Genomic DNA, 20,004 nt, shown 5'->3' with positions numbered 1-20,004 from the left:
TAAGAACCTTGGATCTTATTTTGAGCATGAAAATATATCTCTTGGAGTTTTCTGGGTCTTTTAATACAGACTCGAATACCACAGGGCCAAAGCAAAGTATGATAAGAAAGAAGAGGGAGGGGAGTGGAAAAGGGAGAGAAGGAGGAAGGAGGGAGCAGGGAGGCTGGGCCAGCAGGCAAAAGAAGGGCCTGACTTAGTGCCCGGGGGACAAAACCATTGTACGTACCCACAAATGAAATGGTTCCCATACTATCAGGGGCCCACTATAAACTGTGACTTCCATACCCCACAAATCTGAGGTCTCAGTATATTGTTCCCCCCAAGTCCCAAGAGCAGCTCAGGTGCTAGGATATGCTGGCCGGAGCCCTGCAGTGATGGCAAAGTGGAGGTGTTTACCTCCTCCAGTAGAAGCAGATGGTGCCTGGGGGTGCGTGTACATGTGCTTGCTCATACTCAGACCGAAGCAATCGCCCAAAAAAGGAGAATCAAGCCAGACAGTACTGCTCCCGCTAGCCAAGTGTCCTGCTGGGCCTGAAAAGCTGCAGAGAGGAGGATTAAGACAAGGCGAGGCGAGGCACTGGCAGGATGAGAGGGGGGCCGCAAGCTCTTTAACACAAGCTGCTGGGAGCAGCAGTCGGAGCTGCCTAGGCATATGCAGGCACCACATGGCATAAACGAAGTCCCAAATCCTAAACGCATCACACCAGGGGAGAAATTGCAAGACGATGGGCTTCCATCGCAGCCCCGCAGGCTCGGGGCCAGGATGCAGAGACCTTCCCAGGGAAAAGAGCTGACACCACAGCCAGGAGGAAAGAATAAGCACTTTGTGCTCCATCGGGGCCAAAGACTGAAGAATGAGCCAGCTATGGATTAAAGAAGGAGCCAGGTAGGCTGACCCATGCTTGAAATCCCCGTCCTTTGGAGGCTGAGGCAGGAGGATAGCCATGAGTTCCAAACCAACCTTGAGTGCACAGTGAGTTAACAATAGGCCTGAGCTAAAGGGAGACTCAAATCAAGAAAGCAGGAGGGGAAGAGATTTTTTTAAGTGTCTAATAGAGGCTCAGAGAGTTTAGCTTAGTGGTTAAGAGCACTTCTTGCTCTTACAAAGGACCTGGGTTCTATTCCCAGGATGTACATGGAGGCTCACCACTTCCTTAAGCACGAGGTACGCATGTGGTACACCAGAAATACATGCAGGCAAAACACTCATATATGCAAAATAAAATAAGTCTAAGAAGGAAAAAAGGTGACTGATGGACCTCTCCTGGTGGCTGGGAAGGAAGGAAAGAGAGAGGTTCACTCTGCCAGGCATGGAGGCCAGGATGAGCCTCAGTATACTGCAGTCTTCCGCACTGTCCTGAGCACCGGGCACAGCAGGCTGCTCTGCACACTGGTCTCTAACACACCGCTCCAACTCTGTGTTTTCTCACCTGTAAAATGGGGGCAGCAACACACCTGACTCTGGAGACAGAGGTAGCAACGGGTTTGAATGGATTCGCATTCTAAACACAAAGGCCAGGAAGTGGGGCTTCAGGCTGGCTGCGGCCACAGCTGCCACAATGGTCTCAATCCCACTGTCGCCATAGTTGGAAACAATCCAGACACTGCCAGGGACCATGAATTGGGAGCCACATCCCTCTTGAACTTCTCCCAGTGGGAAAGCTGACTTCAGACACTTTCCTTAAAGAAATGGTGTGACAAGGGTGGCGGCTCCTATAATCCCAGCACGTGGGAGGCTGAGGCAGGGGGCTAGCCACATGCCCCCAGACAGCCTGAGCTACATGGTGAAGTTCAAGCCAGACTACGCTACAATGAGATCCTTTATCAAAAAGAAATAAAAAGAAGAGAATAAGGGAGGCAGAGAAGGAGAAAGAAGACAGGGAGAGAGGAAGATGGGAAGGAGGAATGATGGTATAGGGGAACAAAGATGATAATGACGTCACCTTGTACCGTAGAAGCCTAGTGCTAGCCAACTGGATGGTGGCAACAGGTCACACAGCACAGGGAATCACCTGTGCCACCCACACAAAGCCACTGTCCCCCTGGAGCACCCCTCCCAACTCATTGTCCATGTATCCATTGCAGAACAGAAAGAATGGTCAGTAAGGGGGCTCAGCATTAGGGTCCTCTCTTTTGGATTGTTGGTAGGGTTCAATAAGTTAATGACAGAATATTGCCCAGAAAGTCCCTAGCACCTATCAGGCACTTTTAAAATATTGGTTGCACCATCACCCACACCATCATCATCACCATCATCACCATCTTCACCATCATCATCATGACATCATCACCATCTTCACCATCATCATCATGACATCATCACCATCATCACTATCTTCACCATCACCATCATCACCATCTTCACCATCACCATCTTCACCATCAACTCCATCCCTGCGAAGTAGTGCCTTGTGCCTTGTTAAAACCTGTTTAAAATGTTGGGAACGGGAGAGACTTATCTTTCCTATTTAAGTAGCTGGATGCAAGATGAATGACTAGAGGCCACACCTCCATCTAAAACACAATAACAAACTCACAGCACTAGCTCACATTTTGATTTAGAAGCTGTTTTTTTTTCAATCTTTTTAATTAGTTGTTTAATTAGAAGTAGAAAATTCTATCCAAGTCTTACTTCCTGCTTTCTGTTTAAAACCAAATAGTTAGCAAGCTAACACATTCTTCTGGTGCTAGGTCAAGATCAGAAGTGTCCCCTTCAAGGTGGTCAGCTAAGGTAGCTTGGCCCCAGACACATACACCAGTTCTCTTTCATTTGCTAGTCTGTATGTCTCCCTCTTGGCTCCCCCTCCACCACAGGATTTGAGCATGTGCTCTGAGATTCTAAGAACAAAGTGCCCAGAAAAGACCACAGTAATGTATGAGTGGCTTCTTGGACTGACTGCCCCAGCAACCAATCAGGAAACACTCAATGGGTGGGTCTCCTATAAGCTCCCTGAGTTTCCTGGCTGTCTAGCCCCAGGGAAATTTGCAGGCTACAATGAAAACTCAGAGGAGGGTTTTTCTCCCCTTCTGGTCTGTCGCCGGAGCTGGGTGGCAGCTCCCAAGTCATGCTTCTCAGAAGTCTGGAGGACCTATTGACTCTATACCCTCCTTCCCTCCTCACCATGCACCCCTCCAGGTCCACTACTCCTCCACCAACCTTACAGGTGCCTCAGCCCTTAGAACATCTGCTGCCATTTGCATTCTTGACCTTGGCTCCTGGCATTACACCCTTTCCTCCCAGGCCATCATCCAACTTCTCTTCAACCTTCAAAACCCAGCTGGGGTCCTGCCCCCTGGGGAAGTCTTTCTTCCTGGTCCTCCCTCCAGCTCTTCCAAAGCCTTTTTTTTCTCAACCCACACACGAGCAGTTTCCTCTTCCTCCAGTGCCAATTCCACACCCTGATTATTCTGTTCATGGAGGAATATTTTTAATAAAGATCAATTCATGTTCTTCTAATATTTTATCAAATAATCTCACCTTCAAAGACACTAAATTATACCACAGTGAGGCAGAGCACTAATATCATCCCCCTCTAAAGATAAACAAAAACACAAACAGGACAGACCACGTTCTGCTGGACACTGTGTGTCACTAGTGCTTGTTATATAGGTTATCAGAACTGGGGTGTGATGGGAAGGGGGGCTCTGACAGGAGGCCACAGAGATACTGTAAACAACCTGGGGGCCCTTCCATCCTAAGGACAGAAGTCTTGGGAGAGTGGAAGTTGGTACCTTGGGATTTGATGTCTTGTAACATACTGGGACATGTTCCTATACATCAAATTCTTGCTTGTCCCCAGGACATATTATACTGTTGAGGTCAGAGCCTTTTAAGAAACGGGCATTTCTTGATTTCTCCCCAAATGAGAGTCAGTTTGCAGCTTCCCTAGGGGTCTGTGGAGGTGCCTCATGATCAACACTGCTCACAGAAGATATTCATTCCATGGGCACTTTATTAAACTGCCATGATTGAAATTCTTCCCTGCAACCGGGGGTCCTCTAGGGGGGGATTTGCAATGATAGAATCAGGATTCCCTCCTGAAATTAATCTCTCTAGGACTCAAATGCCGCTTGGCTTGGTGCCGTGAGATTGTCTTCTGCCCTGGCCTCTGAGGAAGCTGGTGGCTCCATGCTGGTCACACATGCCACCCAGTGACCAGAAGATCAAGACTCTAAACCTCCCGGGACACACCTTAGTATTCCAGTTGCGTCCAGTACAGCGGCACAGCCCACCGATTCCTATCCAGGAGACTGTGGCTGAATAAGAGGTTCTCACGTGGGTGTGGGGTAGGGCGATCGCTCAGTCAGTGAGACAACCTGAGCTCGATCCCCAGAATGCACAGGAAGAGCCAGGCACAGTGGCACGCAGGCGTGAATCTAATTGTTGGGAGAGGGAGACATGGAAGAACCCCGGAGATGGCTGGCTAGCTAGTCTAGTTTGCTTGGCAAGTTATAGCCCAGTAAGAGACTGTCTCGAAATGCAAAACAAGTTAGGTGGCACCTAAGGAATGACACCCAAGGTTGTCCTTTGGACTCCATACTCACAGGTACACATGTGTACCTGCACACATGAACACACAGGGACACAAAGTGTCACTTCTCCTACAAGGCTTCTTTGAAATCTCAGCTGCAAGATGGGTCAGCTACAGGACAGTACACCAGTTGTGACGTATGGCTCCCAGCACATGGACCAGAGATTGAGACGTGTACCAGCTGTGAGGCTTCCCCCCAGATACCCCACTTTCTGCCCAGTGCTTCCTCCTGCCTGCCAGGTTTCCTGAGAACTGAAGGGGACCCCAGGACACAGGAACTGTCATCTCTAAAGCTGGTAAAGCCACAGCGGTCTGAGGAAAGCCAGCCCCACTGGGAACGCCCTGGTGCTGGCACAATTGCTTCCTCCTGCATCAGCTTCTTGGCTCTCCCCACTAAGCCAGTCTCACCAACAGCCATCATGGAGAGACTTCAGTCCTCAGTGGCTGTCTCTGGGCTCTTCTGCAGGCTGCACCCGCTCTGCTGCCTGAGTTGAATGACGCCTCCTAGGAACCACAACTATTGCTCCAGAGAACCTGGGGTCTCCCCCAGTCATCCCCCCACATGGTAAATGTCCATCAAAGTAAAAGCCCTGAGGCCACCCAGCTCCTCTCCTCCCTGTGGCACCCACCCAGTAAATCATTCACTATATTTATGGGCTTAGCATTTTACCCGGCTCCTTCCGACCTTTAGTCCATCTGGAATTTATTTCAGTGTAAGATCCGGAGCTGGGATCCAACTGCAAATTATTTTTCAAGTTAGCATGACAGGTGCTTGAGCCCGGTTCTGTTTATATAACGATCCTGGGATTTGAAGCGAAAAAGAACTCCAGATAGCAAACCTCTATGCGCAGCACCAGTAACCAACATGTGCTCCGCATGCTTGGGCACTCCAGGTTATTCCATGACCCTTGGTGTGGGGTCAGCCCTACCAATAGCCCCGGTAGCCTACTCCTTCAGCATGGAGGCTAAAGCAGAGGTTGAGCCAGCAGCAGGAGGAGAGAGACTTAGAGCCTGTTGAAGACTCAGACCCCCATCATCCCACAATCCTGCCAAAGACTTAAGTCGGAGGACCCTTGAGCTAGCAACAAAGCAAATGCTTTAAATGCACACAGTTTGTTTCTTAACAAATATTTTCTACTGAGAACCAGAACATCATCTCACTTGAAGAAAAGAAATTTTTTTGAGATAGAATCATACTGTGTAGCCCAGGCTGGCATCTAACTTTTGGAAACCTTCTTATCCCAGCTTCCCAGGCATTGGGGTAGCAGCTATGAACAGCACACCTGCTTTGGGGAAAGGCATTCAAAGGAGTGTTTGTAATGGCCAATCAGCTAAACTACATCTGTAAGCAACTAAAACCCAGAAATCTGGACACCCCTGTGAGGGATTTTCTTGACTGAATCATTTCAAGTGGGAACACCCACCCTATATCGGGACCGTACCTTCTGGTGGCTGACCACGTAAAAGGACTTGGAAGAATGAAGCCTTGGAAGAAGGAAGCTTTTGCTTTTTGCCTGCTTGCCCTCACCCTTGCTGGCAAGTTTACCCAACTTGATGCTGAGGCAGGCATTCCTTCACTGGAACCAGAACCTACTTCTTTGGACTCCAATGTAGAAGGCAGACTGGCTGAGCCACCCAGCCTCAGAGACGGAGCAACTACGGAATTCTTGGTCTGTCAGTCAGGAAACAACCATTGGTGGAATAGCTGGGCCACAGCCTGCAAGCTACTCTACTGGATTCCCTTTTTAGTCTTGATAGATTCATTCTATCAAGTTCTGTTTCTCTTGAGAACCCTGATGAATGCAGTGTTTTTTCATTCAAATCATAGGGGGCTAATTTGAAAGAAAAAAAACCACCAATATGAAAAGCAGTATTTGTAGAAGACTCTAAGATGGACACTTATGACATCAGTTACCTGTGTGGCCAGACCTGGCTCCCTCTCTAAGCCCTGAGCCCTGCCCACATCTCTACAAATGGAACATCCCCACCAAAATCACACCTGAGGGTTCTGCCCTTTTCCTGCCAGGACCACAGACAGAGACCTCTTCCTCAGAACCACACTAAATCACAATGGGAAAGGTCATGAGGGGTTAGACTCTCAATGTCTAGGTAAATTCCCTGCAATTCAGCAAATGTGACTGGCGCCACCATCAAGATCACTAGCAAGGCTAAGTCAGTCCAAGCCACCAGGGGTCCTGTCTGCAGAAATTAGACAAACTTCATTAGCTGGCTGCCAGCCTCCAGGTTAGGCCATCTCCGGATGGCCCAGACAGGGCCCTAGCAAAGGTCAGCTTGCTCGCTGGCCAGTATGTCTGTCTCCTTTATTTCTTGCTGGACCGGCAGCCGTTAGGACACGAGATGTCCATTGTGCTTGAAAGCGAGCTATGGCCACAGATTAAAAATTAATCTACTGCCTAGCCTGACTTCCAACGTGAGGCCTTAATTGAGTTTGCTGCGAGGGGGTAGTACGGAGCTACTATGGTTCGGCCCGGGGCCGGGGCCGGGGCCTCAATGTTGGGCGAGAGGTTTGTGAGCTCTGTAATGCAATTAGCTCCCAGCACACAGGCTGCTTATCTCTAGAGCCGCTCCGAATCCACCCTGGCTCTCTGTGCACACGTCATGGAAACAGAGTTATTGATCTATGCACATCCTCAAAGGCTCGCTCCAGCAAGTCAAGGCTCAGAGAGAAAGATGGGAAAGATGGGGGAGCTGAGTCCACGGCTGGGAGAAAGGCTCTTCAGAAATGCATATTCATTAATTAAATTAAACATCTAATTCAGCAGCGCCTGTGCATTTAGAATGCAAACGACCGTGGCCCGATTCCCTGGAGACGCTTATGGCTCTCCTCTTAAGTAAATGGTGTATAACTTGAGAGGGGTTAAAGAGAGTGCTGTCTATTATACCCCGTTCCCTCTGGCCACAGAAGGTTTCCAGAGATTTCTTTATTTAATGAACATTTTACGTAGTGCCAATTTATAACAGGCACATGGCAGGCATTAACCCCTACGCTCACGAAGCATGCCGGATCAGGTATTCACTATAGTTCCTCTGCGGATGAGGAAACAGGGACCCTCTTTCCCTCATGAAAACCTCGTCAGCCTTTGTCCTTTCAGCTCTGAAGCTCCACAGGACATTTCAGGGGACTAACAGGACTGGTGGTGTATTGGACCCACCCTTGGGAACCAGCTTGAAAGGTCTTAGGACAGGAGAAATGGCTGAGCAGTTAAAAGCATGTAGCAATCTTGCAGAGGACTGAGTTCAGTTCCAAGCGCTCATGTCCGCACGGCACCTGTAACTCGACTTTCGGGGGGGATCCGACACCCTCTTCTGGACTCCATGGGCGATTACACTCATGTGTTCATACCCACATAATTTAAAATCAAACAAATCTTTAAGCAAGCAAGCATGCATGCATGCATGCCTACATGATGTCTCAGTACCTGGAAGCCCGTCACAGGGCGAACCTACTACCCTGTATCTCTCAAGGGCAGTTTTAAAAAAACTGTTATACCCCAGCTCACTCTGACTGCTAGTGTTTTTCAGTGCATGTGGCCCTAGGGCAAAGACAGGGGACTGTCTGCTCTGAGAATACCCTGTTGCATCTGGGACTAGAAGCTACAGGCAGGCCTCTGCCACCTGCAGTGTCTGGCACTGAAGACCCAAAACCCTCCCTTCAAGGAAGGCAGCTGCCCTGCTCCAAGGAGGCTTGGAGAGGGGGTGCAGTTTGCAAGACCCATGAGCGGCTTCATGTCCCGGTCTAGAACCACCTGGCAGAGCCTCGGACCCTCCAAGGCAAATGGCCCTGCACCACTTTGGACAAACAGTTTTAAGAAAATGTGGTGTTGGGCTGGAGAGATGGCTCAGTGGTTAAGAGCATTGCCTGCTCTTCCAAAGGTCCTGAGTTCATTTCTCAGCAACCACATGGTGGCTCACAACCATCTGTAAAGAGGTCTGGTGCCCTCTTCTGGCCTTCAGGCATACCGACAGAATATTGTATACATAATAAATAAATAAATAAATATTTAAAAAAAAAAGAAAAAAAGAAAATGTGGTGTTGAAGTCAAGCTGTTGTTCAGGCTGCAGTACTGGCAGCAACCCTTCCCTTCTCACAGGCACCCACTGAGAAATTGTCGGTGTATCTTTAGCGATCACACTCCCCAGATCCAGGGTCTCTCACGTGGGAAAGTGAGTTTATATCAAAGTAGGTATGGCGGTCACACAACCTGCTCCCCACCCCTTCCCAGGCTCCGGCGTGGGAATCAGAGCACCTCACTGCACATTCTATGAAACCCTTACCCTCAGAAAGGTAGAAAAGACTCCCACTTCATCACCAGAGCCCCGATCTCTCTCCTCAGAGCCCCCACACCATGCTGCTATTTGTCCATCCAGAGTGCTGATAATTTTTCCAAGCAACTGCTTACCCCCCAATACTCTGACTCACTGTGCCTCTTGAACCTGTGTATTGGTGACCTTTCAAACGGGCGTAGCTTAGCTGTCTGCGTTGCCTGGAGACATGGCCAGCTGTTAGGAAGCCCTGCCAGGACAGATGGGTGGAGCTGCAGGTTTTCTGGTCACTTTAGAACTCTGAGGCAGGTACGCGGCGTGACTCTCCTAGGAGGCTCCCTGGTCCCTAGAGCAGTTTTGAAACTGCTGAAGTAACGGTATCCACCCCAGGCTGTCTGTCCATGTCTAAGAAGCCCCTGTCTCTGCCCCCTGCAGCCCTCAGGGAGCCCCACTACACTCCCTCCGCTTGAATGCCACCAACACAAAGTCTTTAGAGACAGTGGGCTAAAATGCCACACGCGGTGTTAATTACCCTTTTTAAATGATGCATAAAGACAGCGGTATCCAGAAGCTCAGGTCTACAGGCCTCTGAGAGAGAAGTTGATCAGGCCACGCAGCCTCCCATTTCTCAAAGCTACAGTTGAGGAAATGGCAAGCTTCCTACGGAGATCTGCCCGTGATTCCACTAACAGAGTCCCCAAGTCCACAGATGCCGGAAGGATGACAGCTGCCACTCTCACTTCTACGAGGAGGCCACAGCTCAGCTAAAATGTGCCCCCCTCCTCCTCATTTCCCACACAGCCTCTGAATTGCACACTTCTGCCCCAGAATGCAGGACCCTCTCCCCGTGTCACCCTGGAACCAGGCCCCGCCTGGCTACAGGCCTATGATGCTGGCTACTCAGTAACCATGAATTCCCCTCCCCCCCCAATCCATATGAAGGGACTTGTAGGCCACAGCTGTCCTTAGAGCACCACCAGGCTGCTTTCTGTATGTGTGTATGTATGTATGTGAGTATGTATGTGTGTATGTGTGCATGTATGTATGTGTATGTATGTATGTGTGTGTATATGTGTATGTATGAGCAAGCCATGGGGAGCAAGCCAGTAAGCAGCATCCTCCATGGCTGTGCATCAGCTCCTGCCTCCAGGTTCCTGTCCTGCTTGAGTTCCTGCCCTCACTGCTTTCGATGATGAACTGTTACATGGAGTCGTGAGCAGACTAAACCCTTTCCTCCCCATGTTGCTCTGGTACTTTATCACAGCAGCTGTAACCCTAACTAAGACAGCCTCCTACAAGAACACACAGCTCCCGAATCCAAGAGACAGTGCCAGAGGCATGCTCACTCCTTTGCCTTGGGGATGGTTCGGTGAGAGTGCAGCTGGGTCCCCTCCCCAGCCCACGGAGGATGCCTGAGGTGATTCACACCCCTTTGAACTTAATCCTTGAGCAGCAGAACCCAAAGACAGAAAGTGGTAAGGGGGCCATCCTGCAGGACCACCCCAGAAGGTCCCTTGCTGACAGGGCTCTCTGGATTCTTAAGGCTTCTCTGGTACTTGCTCTTCTGAATTCTTCAATGAGTTCCCTTCATAAGACAGATAGCTAGGGGCTGGCAAGATGCTCATCAGCAAAGAGAACTTGCTGCCCAGCGTAACCACTTGAGATTGATCCCTGAGGTCTATATTATGAATGGAAAGAACAAACTCCCACAAGCTGTCCTCTGACCTCCACACAAAGCCATAGTATGTACACACACACACACACACACACACACACAAATGCAGTATTTTATAAAGAATTGAGAATACCCTTTAGAGAAGAAGCAAAGAAGGAACTCCCCATCCCCCGAGGCACCCTGAGAAGAATGGCCTCCCTAGTTTGAAGGATGGTCTCAATGCTCTCACATCCTGGCTCCCCTGAGCTTCTGCATGGACCCGGGGGACAGGTTCTTTGACAGATGCCCATGAAGACTGGGGACACTACCCCCTGAGGGACAAGTGTGGAGACCACAAAATGATGGCACCATTCCCCTGCCTGCCAACAGAAGATGACAGTGTGCCAGGCCTGTGTGCAAAGTACTCATTAAGGGGCTCTTAAAGCAAAGCCAGCCTGAAAGAGGACGGAGCTTGCTTCTCCCAGACAGTCTTTGGGCTCCTGGCTCAAGCCGTTCCAGAACCAGAGAACACCCACTTCAGTTAAAGAGGTCAATTAACTCCCAGGCCTATGGTCCTTACCTGTGGGACTTCTGAGCTGGTTTTCCACCAGCAGTCAGCTAAAGTCCTGAACATTAGCGATGTCACTGGGTGTCGTGACTCCAGAAACCTAAATATGCAGCCACATCTGCAACCTCATTCCTTTCTAGTCTACAGAACAAAGAAAAACGAGCCGGTCGTCCATGGTCCAGGATCTGCTTTGTCAAGAGCGTGTGGGGAGCTAGCTGCAGCAAGATCTTTGAGGGCTGAGGTGTGGCTCGGTTGATAGAGTACTTGCCTAGCACTAGATACTCAAAGGCCTGGATTCAATCCAGCACCACATAAAAGCAGAGATGGTGGCATACATCTGTAGTCCACGCACTTGGTGGTAGAGGCAGGAGAATCAGGTGTTCAAGGCCAGCCTAGGTTACCTGAGACCTCTCTCTGAGGCACTAAAAAACCTCCTGCCATGGGATTCTGCCAACTTCAGAGTCCTCACCACCCATTCCTGCCAAACACATATTCTTCTTTTCTCAGGATGTGTCCTGGCTAGTTTTATGTCAGTTTAACACAAGTTAGAGTTATCTGAAAGGAGGGAACCTCAATTAAGAAAATGTCTCCATAAGATCTGGCTGTGGGGCATTTTCTTAACTAGTGATTTTGATGGGGAAGGACCCAGCCCAAAGTGAGTGGTACCATCCCTGGTTCTATAAGAAAACAGGCTGAATTATTCATAATAACCAGCACCTGGAAAGAACCTAGATGCCCTTCAACAGAAGAATGGATAAAGACAATGTGGTACATTTACACAATGAAGTACTACTCAGCAGTAAAAAAATGACATCTTGAAATTTGCAGGCAAATGGATGAATCTAGAAATAACCATATTGAGTGAGGTAATCCAGACCCAGAAAAACAAATATGATATGTACTCACTCATAAGTGACTTTTAGACATAAAGAAAGAAAAAAAAAAAAAAAAAAAACCAGCCTACAGTCTACAACCCTGGACAACAAAGAGGACCCTAAGAGAGACATACATGGATCTACATAGGAAGGAGAAAAAGACAAGATCTCCTGAGTAAATTGGGAGTGTGGGGGTCATAGGAGAGGGAAGAAAGGGAGAGGGAAGAAAGGGAGGTAAATGGAGAAAAATGTATAGCTCAAGAAAAACAATTAAAAAAAGAAAGAAAGGGACTGGAGCGATGGCTCAGTGGTTAAGAGCATTGCCTGCTCTTCCAAAGGTTCTGAGTAATGAGGTCTGGTGCCCTCTCTGGCCTGCAGGCATACACACAGACAGAACACTGTATACATAATAAATAAATAAATAAATAAATATTTAAAAAAAGAAAGAAAGAAAACAGGCTGAGCAAGCCATGAGGAGCAAGCCAGTATAGCCTCCTCCATGGCCTCTGTATCAATTCCTGCCTCCAGGTTCCTGCCTGTCTGACTTCCTGTCCTGACTTCCTTCAGTGATGACCAGAAATATGGAAATGTAAGCCAAATGAACTCCTTCCTCCCCAACTTGCTTTTTGGTCATGGTGTTTTATCACAGCAATAGAAACACTAACTACAACAGTATGTCTCCCTTCTTTCTTCCCTCTCCCTTTTACTCTTCACTGCCCTTGAGGCAAACCTGGAGCCATGAGCACCCCAGGCCTGCAGGCCAGACAACCTCACGCACTCCCTAACAGGAAGTCATGAGCAACCCATCTACCTGTGGCAGACACCGTCTCTGACATCAACACATCTATGCTGTCTTGTCTACTTAAGGAAAAGGAGTAAACAGAATCAGATTTGAAAAGGATAATTGCTTTATCCAGGAAGAATAATGACATAAAAAGCCACTTAAACTAGATGTTTCTGCCTAAATGACATTATGATCAGACCAGAAGGTCTGGGGTTCTCACCAAACCACCCACCAAGAACTCAGCCTAGATCGGTGGTCCTAGGCCTCAGGAAGCGGCCACTGTGTAGCAAGCAACCCAAGGCATCACAGGGTCCATCTCAAGGACAGGGGAGACAGGGTCCCCGCTTCTTGGACATAGCTCCCTGAGCCTCCCCACCGTTAAATGCCATTTTGTTTAATGAGATAATTCATAGATGCAAATATATGGAAAGAAGAAACTTTGAATGAAAACACTGAATAGGTTACTAGTCAGCAGACGCTCCACCTCCTCACCTCTAACCCCAACATACACACACACACTTTGAAACAGTGTGTTGCATAGCCCAGGCTGGCCTTGAACTTACCATATAGCAGAGAATGACCCTGAACTCTCCATCCTCTTCCTCCACCTCCCAAAGAAGTAGGAATTTTTCTAATAATTCTACAGTCATGCCCCCTCAACCCAACCCACCCCAGCCACAGTTATTCATACCCACCACAATTTGAAAATATTAAACAGAAAATTCTTGAAATAATAAGTTTTAAATAACATTCACTGTGGGATATTGCTATGGCTGCTCCATTTTGTCATCGGCTGCTATTCTGCCAGGTGCTTTATTGGTTAATATGTTTTGGAGCTGGGGATCAAATGCAGGGCCACTGAGCTGCATCCGGGCTCCTGTTGCTCGTTTGTAAATGAAGTTTGGTCACGAGCAGACGCAAAACAAACAGAGTAAGTGTAGGGTTCAGAATTCCATGACACCCTGGAGGGGGTCTCTGAACACATCCCCGTGAGTGAAGGGTTATATTTTTCCCCATTAATACAATAGGAAGTTTGTTAATCACTGTTGTTTCTTTTTGTTGCCTGCAGACTATTCCAGAAAATGTCAGGTTGTGGGGATGACTTCACCAAACAGAAAATCCCTCAGATTCTGTAGAGACAGAAGAAATGATCTCTTGATCTCTCTCCACCTCCCCTCCCCCCCACACACACACACACAACTCAATGCGTGGATCTAACCTCTGCTTGCAGAGATCATAACATCCAGCAGGTAGTGGTTGTCCACCAAGCCAGGAGACTGGCACTGGACGGCTTATCAGAAGGGTAAATGACAGATGGTGTACTTCAAGGCTCTCAAGCACAGGGTGTGGGGGGAGCATTTCCTGCTGCAGTCAGAGATCCCTATCTCAACAAATGTTTGCCCAACTCCTGTAGCAAACGCCAGCAGGTAATGTTAGACTGTGTACACCACACATCCAAGCACGAACCGGAAAGATTAACCCTCGCCCATTTTATGATCTAACACCAACCACGCCACTTGCATATTTGTGTCTTTGGGGCTACAACTTCAGCAAAGAAATACCAAAGTCTGGTTGTGGTTGTGGTAGTGAGTGGGATGAGCAACAGGGAAGCTATCCAGGGGCGTTTTAACATTTCCATTCTTATGCCTCTCTGCAAAACGTGATTTCTTTTTCCTGGCACTTCTGTTGCCTTTGAAATAAGACAGGGTAAATTATTTAAAGCTGCAGACCTACAACACACATCACGCTTCTGTGAAAGAGATGTGGATGCCACAGCTTTTCCAGCTCAGGCAGGCGAATAAACGTTTAAATATTTTTTCCAACCCACCAGGGGAGCCCTGATCTCTGCTTGCAGGCATGTTTGCAACAGTGTTGACAATCATGTTCCTTACAGACTATAAAACTCTGCCCTGGAGACCCTAATGCCTAGTGATCGAGAAGGCATGCTTAAGGGGATGGTCTACGACAGCCCTCAGGACTGAGGCACGCTTCAGTCAACTGAGCAGCCCCTCTCTAAGTCTCTGGGTCAATGGGTAAGACCTCTTGTTTCTAAAAGCTACGGAATCTAGCTTCTCACTTTCCCTTAGTGGTTAAGTGATTCAGATGTTCTATACCCTTCCAAAGTGAGAGCAAAGCTATGTGAAGATGTGGTTCTCAGTCATGTGTGTTCAGTTCAAGTAGGTGACACTCTGGAACCCCCCCCCAAAAAAAATTTATGCACGCTATCAGTCCAGTCCATCCTATAGCTCTCGGCTCCAGAACAACCAAAATTTGAAAACATTCCAAAGTAATGAGACTTCAAAACACTCTTCTGTGATGCCTGAGATAACACAACAGGGTAACTATCACGTATCTTGTCTTGGAGCTGATAAATAATGGGCACACTTGGAAAAAAACCTGAAGAAATTATGACTCACTCCTTGAGCCAAGTCAGGCCCCCATGCATAGCATTCTTCAATGACTCCTTCAGGCTTTTTAGAACAAACAACGGCTCGCTGTAAATGATGTCTACCGTGGAATTAATTTGATGCCATTATAGAGTCAATGATAAAAATTTAAAGTTACATAGTGTTTTCCAGGCAGTTCCCTCCTTTGAGGATATCTCCTTCCCTTGTACAGTGAGATTTGTGGCTTTCTCATCATAGGAGCTAAACGGTTACCAAGCACACGTCCTGCAGCTGAGAGCCACATAACAGACCATTTCTGCCTCCTCACAGGCCAAAAGAAATCAGAGGATTAGGTGTGAATTCAAGTGCAGGAAGCACACAGTGTCTGGGTCCCTTCCTCAGCAGCACTGTCCTCACCATTACTGTCATTTCCATCAGTATTGTCACTGTCCTCACCATCATCACCATCTGTGTCATTGTCACCATCACTATATATTGCTATCACCCTATCGTCACCATCAGCATCATCACCATCACCACTGTTAACATCATCACCATCATTATCACCATCACTATCATCAACATCATCACCACCATCATATTGCCACTAATGAGCACCACTACTACCAATCATCATCAGTATCATCACCATCTCCACCATGGCCATCACCTGCTCCTCTGCAGCTGCTGTGTCTACCATGAGACATCATCCCCCTCCTGCCATCCTGCTGCCTGGAGTCTGAGGCTCACCACCATTTGATTCTGCCAGAGCTTCACCTCACTTCATACACAGGCAAGTTCCTGGCCCGTTTCCTGCTTCACAACCCAAATGCAAATGGGGCGATTATAGCCGCCATCAGGGACTGCTCCACCACGTTCGTTCGGCGTGAAAGCCTGCTTGTGGCAGCAGAAACAACTGATGTTTTACCTCTTAACCCCGTCTCTTGGTCACAGTGTGAACTTCCCTGTGTTTAGGCCACACCTCTCTCTCTGCACGGGAAGCCTCAAACCAAATGCTACCCCAACGAAATCGCTTTTCTTCTGAACTACTCCATGTGCTTCAGTGACTCCTGAGTAATGAATGAGCATCTGGGCAGACTTGAACGTGAATTTACCAAGTCTTCTCACTCATTCTGAGGAACACCACCCCCCTAACACACTCCAGTGCCAAACACCTGGAGGTCACGCTTGTCTGAATGTTCCTTGCTCCACAGTGTTCTTCACTCGACCTTCCCAAACCAGAGACGTAACTGACACTCGATAAATCTGTCTTAACTAAACTGCCGAACCACGAGGACCAGACACAGCCCTTATACGACACAGGGAGGCCAGAGTTTCCAAAAGGCCAGAGGACCACTTACCACCAAGCACTACCGCTGGGTTCCCTGTGCCTGGACACGCGGGATTCTTCCCAGTGTTGGGTAGTCAAATGGTCATTTCTAAAGAGCAGGAGAACGCACACATGAGCTTCTGCAGGCAGAAGTGTCTCCTAGTTGGCTTTCAGTCTCTTCCACACTCCCCCATACCTGAGAGGCAGGGGAGTCATGGGTGACGCTACCCTTCCAGTGCCAATAGCAGCTGAGAGAGTGAGTGACTAGACTCTTAGCCCCCTCCCAGTCTGGAACTTTCTTTTTCATCACTCAGATTTCCTGATTGGCAGCTATGAAAAACCATATAACTCCTGTATAGCCCTTCCAAGGAAGGTCTCTTGTAGATCATGGTGATTTGAATTCACTCTGCATCCAAGGATAACCTTGAACTTCTGGTCTTCCTACCTCCAGTTCCCAAGTACTATGATTGGAGGCAGGTGCCTCCAAGCTCAGTATTTGTGGTACCAGTGACTGAGCCAGGTTTCCTGCATGTTACACAAGTGGTATACCAACTAAGCCACACCCTTAGCCTCTCCGTGGGCCCTGAGTTATCAATCTTCCAGGTTCTAGACTCTGCAAGATAAATGTATTTAGGGATAGCTTCTCCTTAGCTGTGATTTAAAAAGAAGGAGGAGGAGGAAAGAAAGGAAGGAAGGAAGGAAGAAAGGAGGGAGGGAGGGAGGGAGGGAGGGAGGAAGGAAGGAAGGAAGGAATAACTGAATTAAGGCAACTATGGAAAAGAGTCATCTGGCTCACACTTCGAAGCCACAGTCCAACTACAGTGATTTCATGAGAATGCCCCCCCGCCCCAAAGGCTCTTCTGATTAAATGCTTAGTCCCCAGTTGGTGGAACCATTGGGAAAGGTTAGGAGGTGTGGAGATGGAAGACGAGTGTCACTAGGGGGTGGGTTTTGAGGTCTTAAAAGCCCATGCCATTCCCAGTGTGCTCCTTCCACCTCCTCCTTGCAGACCAGATGTAAGCTCTCCGCTACTGCTCCAGTACCATACCCGCCCGCCTGCTGCCATGTCCTCCTCCATGGTGGTCATGGGACTCTCACCCTCTCAAACTGGAAGCCCCAAGTAAAGTTTCTCTTCTATAAGTTGCCTTGGCCATGGTATCTTCTCACAACAGTAGAAAGGTCACTAAGATGTCAACACTGAAGGAAATCCCAGCAGGAACTGAACTGAAGCCGTGGAGGACCACTGCTCAGTGGCTCCTCGCAAGCTTGTGCTCAGCTAGTTTTCTTATATAGCCTGGGCCCGTTTGCCCAGGGATAGTGCCGCCCTCGGTGGACCCACCCACAGCCTTCGTCAATCAAAATAATCTCTCGTACACATGCCTGCAGATCAGTCTGGTCAAACCACCAGGCATGTCCTCTTCCTAGGTGACTCTAGACGATGTCAAGCTGGCAGTTAAAAACTAACCAGCCCTAGGCTCATTACCCAGATGACAACGGGGTTGGGGAGGGGTGAGTGGAGTACAAGTCAACATGGGGCTTGTTCTACTCTTGGCCCTTATTATCAAAACAGGACTGATCATCCTGAAAGTATTTCCATAAGACAAATAAATAAAAAAATCGATAAAAAACAAAAAAACGTGAGGAGATGCCCATTTAGCCATCAGGCATCACAGAACAGAAATATCTGCATGTCACCCGGGACCAGAAGGCCAGTTTGCACCGTCCTTCTGCAAGCCCAGTTCACTGGTTAGAGGCCCTATAATTGAGGAGAGGTTGGGATGTCGCAGGTCCAGAGTCCAGTTATAATTTACCTTGGGCCACCTTTAGTCCCCTTATAAATAGACATTTATAACCTACCCCTGTACATGAGCTAACAGCATGGCAATCAATAGCGAATCCTTCTGAATGTATAAACGTATTGGAAACCCCTCCTTTCTATCAACCAAAAGGCTAAGAGAGACATCCGTCTGGTAGCTCGTGAGGCCTGCAGCAGAGGTTTTCCGTCTTTGCTACAAGCCGTCTACCTGATGCTTCCCCCAATGAGTCTGAAAAGCAACTTGCCTTATTTGGGACTTTGTTACTACAAAACTTCATGAAACAAATCGTTGGAACTCACGGTAACCTGAATCTTTGTTCCCAGGCCATGGTCACTCATATTTGGCTGATTAGAGCTGTGTTTCTGTGTTTGAACTCCAGACCCTTTAATTGAGATAAACAAGCATCGGACATTGTTCCTTTTCCCCTTTTATTTGGCTAAAACAAGATTTTTTCAACTGTCTGGAGTCAAGGGGATAAGATGACAACTTGAATGGCCCTGGGTTTCATCAGCAGGCTCGTAAGTGACCTGGGCAGGAATTAAAACAGTGTGAGTGACAGGAAGAACAAAGACAGCCAGACTTTATCTCAGACTTCAGAACTGAAAACCCGTCTGCGTGACTGAGATTCAATTTCTGTCAGTTAGGCAAGCGCTTGCTGTACACCTCTGTCCCCAGACCAACGGTGAATGAGATCCAGTCCTTCCAGGACTCGGGGCTGGAGAAGGGCAGAACATTCATGTATCATTTCAACTGAAGCTGGGGTTTAATAAGATTAGGAGGATGTGTGAGGAGGACGTGCAGGAAGGGCCGTCTAGACAGGAGACAAGGCTTGCTTTCTGGGGCTATTTAATGAAAGTACTCCGGATGAAGGAGGAGGCAGACGGAGCCCACAAGAGGTCACCATATTAGAAACAGAGAACTGAATCTCTCTGTGGGCGTTCCTCCTGACTCTGAAGGTGTCCTGTGTTCGAACATCACCCCACCCCAGCCTCACTTAGGTACGAGAACAGAAATAACAAGTTGATAGAAGGCTAATCTAGAGCAAAGGCCTCCCTCCCTACTGTAGCCCCAGAAGCCTCCACAGTTTCCTTCCAGCCATCTAGACTGAGCCCACCTCTGACACCTACTAAGATTTTTAGACTTCTCTCCAGGATCAAGCAGCCCCCCCTCCCCAATCCAAGAATGACTCTTCGTTCAAACCAAACCTCCTGTCTAGATGTCTAAAACCAATTGAAAAGCTTAAAACTCAAGATTTGGTGATGAGACTCAGTGGGTGAGAGATACTTCCATTCCTGGGACCCCACATGGTGGAAGGAGAGAACCGACCCCGAAAGCGGTCCCCTGACCTCCGTGAGCTATCCAAAGCAGAAGTGTGTGTGCATACAAAACAAAACAAAAACCCTTGAAATTGCAAAGAAGTGTGTGCTGGGGTGAGGTTGGGAATTCAACTGGGCCTGCTCGCAAAAGATCATCCCAACTGGGCTCATTGACTTTTGATGTTCCCTTGAAAGGGGGGTCCTGAGACCCTCGCCTGAATATCTAGCCACTTATCACAGCCAATTGTACGCAGTTGTGCCCTGATTGTATGTGGCTTTGGGGAGGGGCTAGAGGATCTAAGGAAGGTCTGAGGCAGGAATGCTGCACCGCCAGGCTCGGTGTAAGGAATAAGTATTAATATCTGGATTGAAGATGGCATAATTAAAAAGAGAGGGAATGAATAACTCAAGGAAAATTTAAAAGCTGTGCAGTGAAGAAGAGCTGCAATCCCTGCTG

The 20,004-nt window shown here is 48.2% G+C and overlaps 1 protein-coding gene across 9 annotated transcripts in view; it reads right to left on the bottom strand.

The window, feature by feature from the left end:
- The window catches only part of Rimbp2 (RIMS binding protein 2), a 186,842-nt gene that overhangs the window by 114,135 nt on the left and 52,703 nt on the right, over positions 1-20,004 (bottom strand). The window contains exon 1 of one of the 9 annotated variants that reach the window (XM_041648159.1): positions 16,446-16,494. The exons of the other annotated variants lie outside the window; for them this stretch is intronic. The gene's annotated coding sequence lies outside the window, so the exon portion shown is untranslated. Of the gene's footprint in view, positions 1-16,445; positions 16,495-20,004 lie in introns of those variants that run through there. 9 annotated transcript variants of the gene reach the window in all.

The sequence above is a fragment of the Microtus oregoni genome, unplaced genomic scaffold (genome assembly GCF_018167655.1).
Source record: "Microtus oregoni isolate MIOR12 unplaced genomic scaffold, Mior012 000003F_ref0000135, whole genome shotgun sequence".
NCBI classification, from domain to species: domain Eukaryota; kingdom Metazoa; phylum Chordata; class Mammalia; order Rodentia; family Cricetidae; genus Microtus; species Microtus oregoni.
Note: the sequence above shows the minus strand (reverse complement) of the source record. Positions and strands in the feature narration are given on the sequence as shown.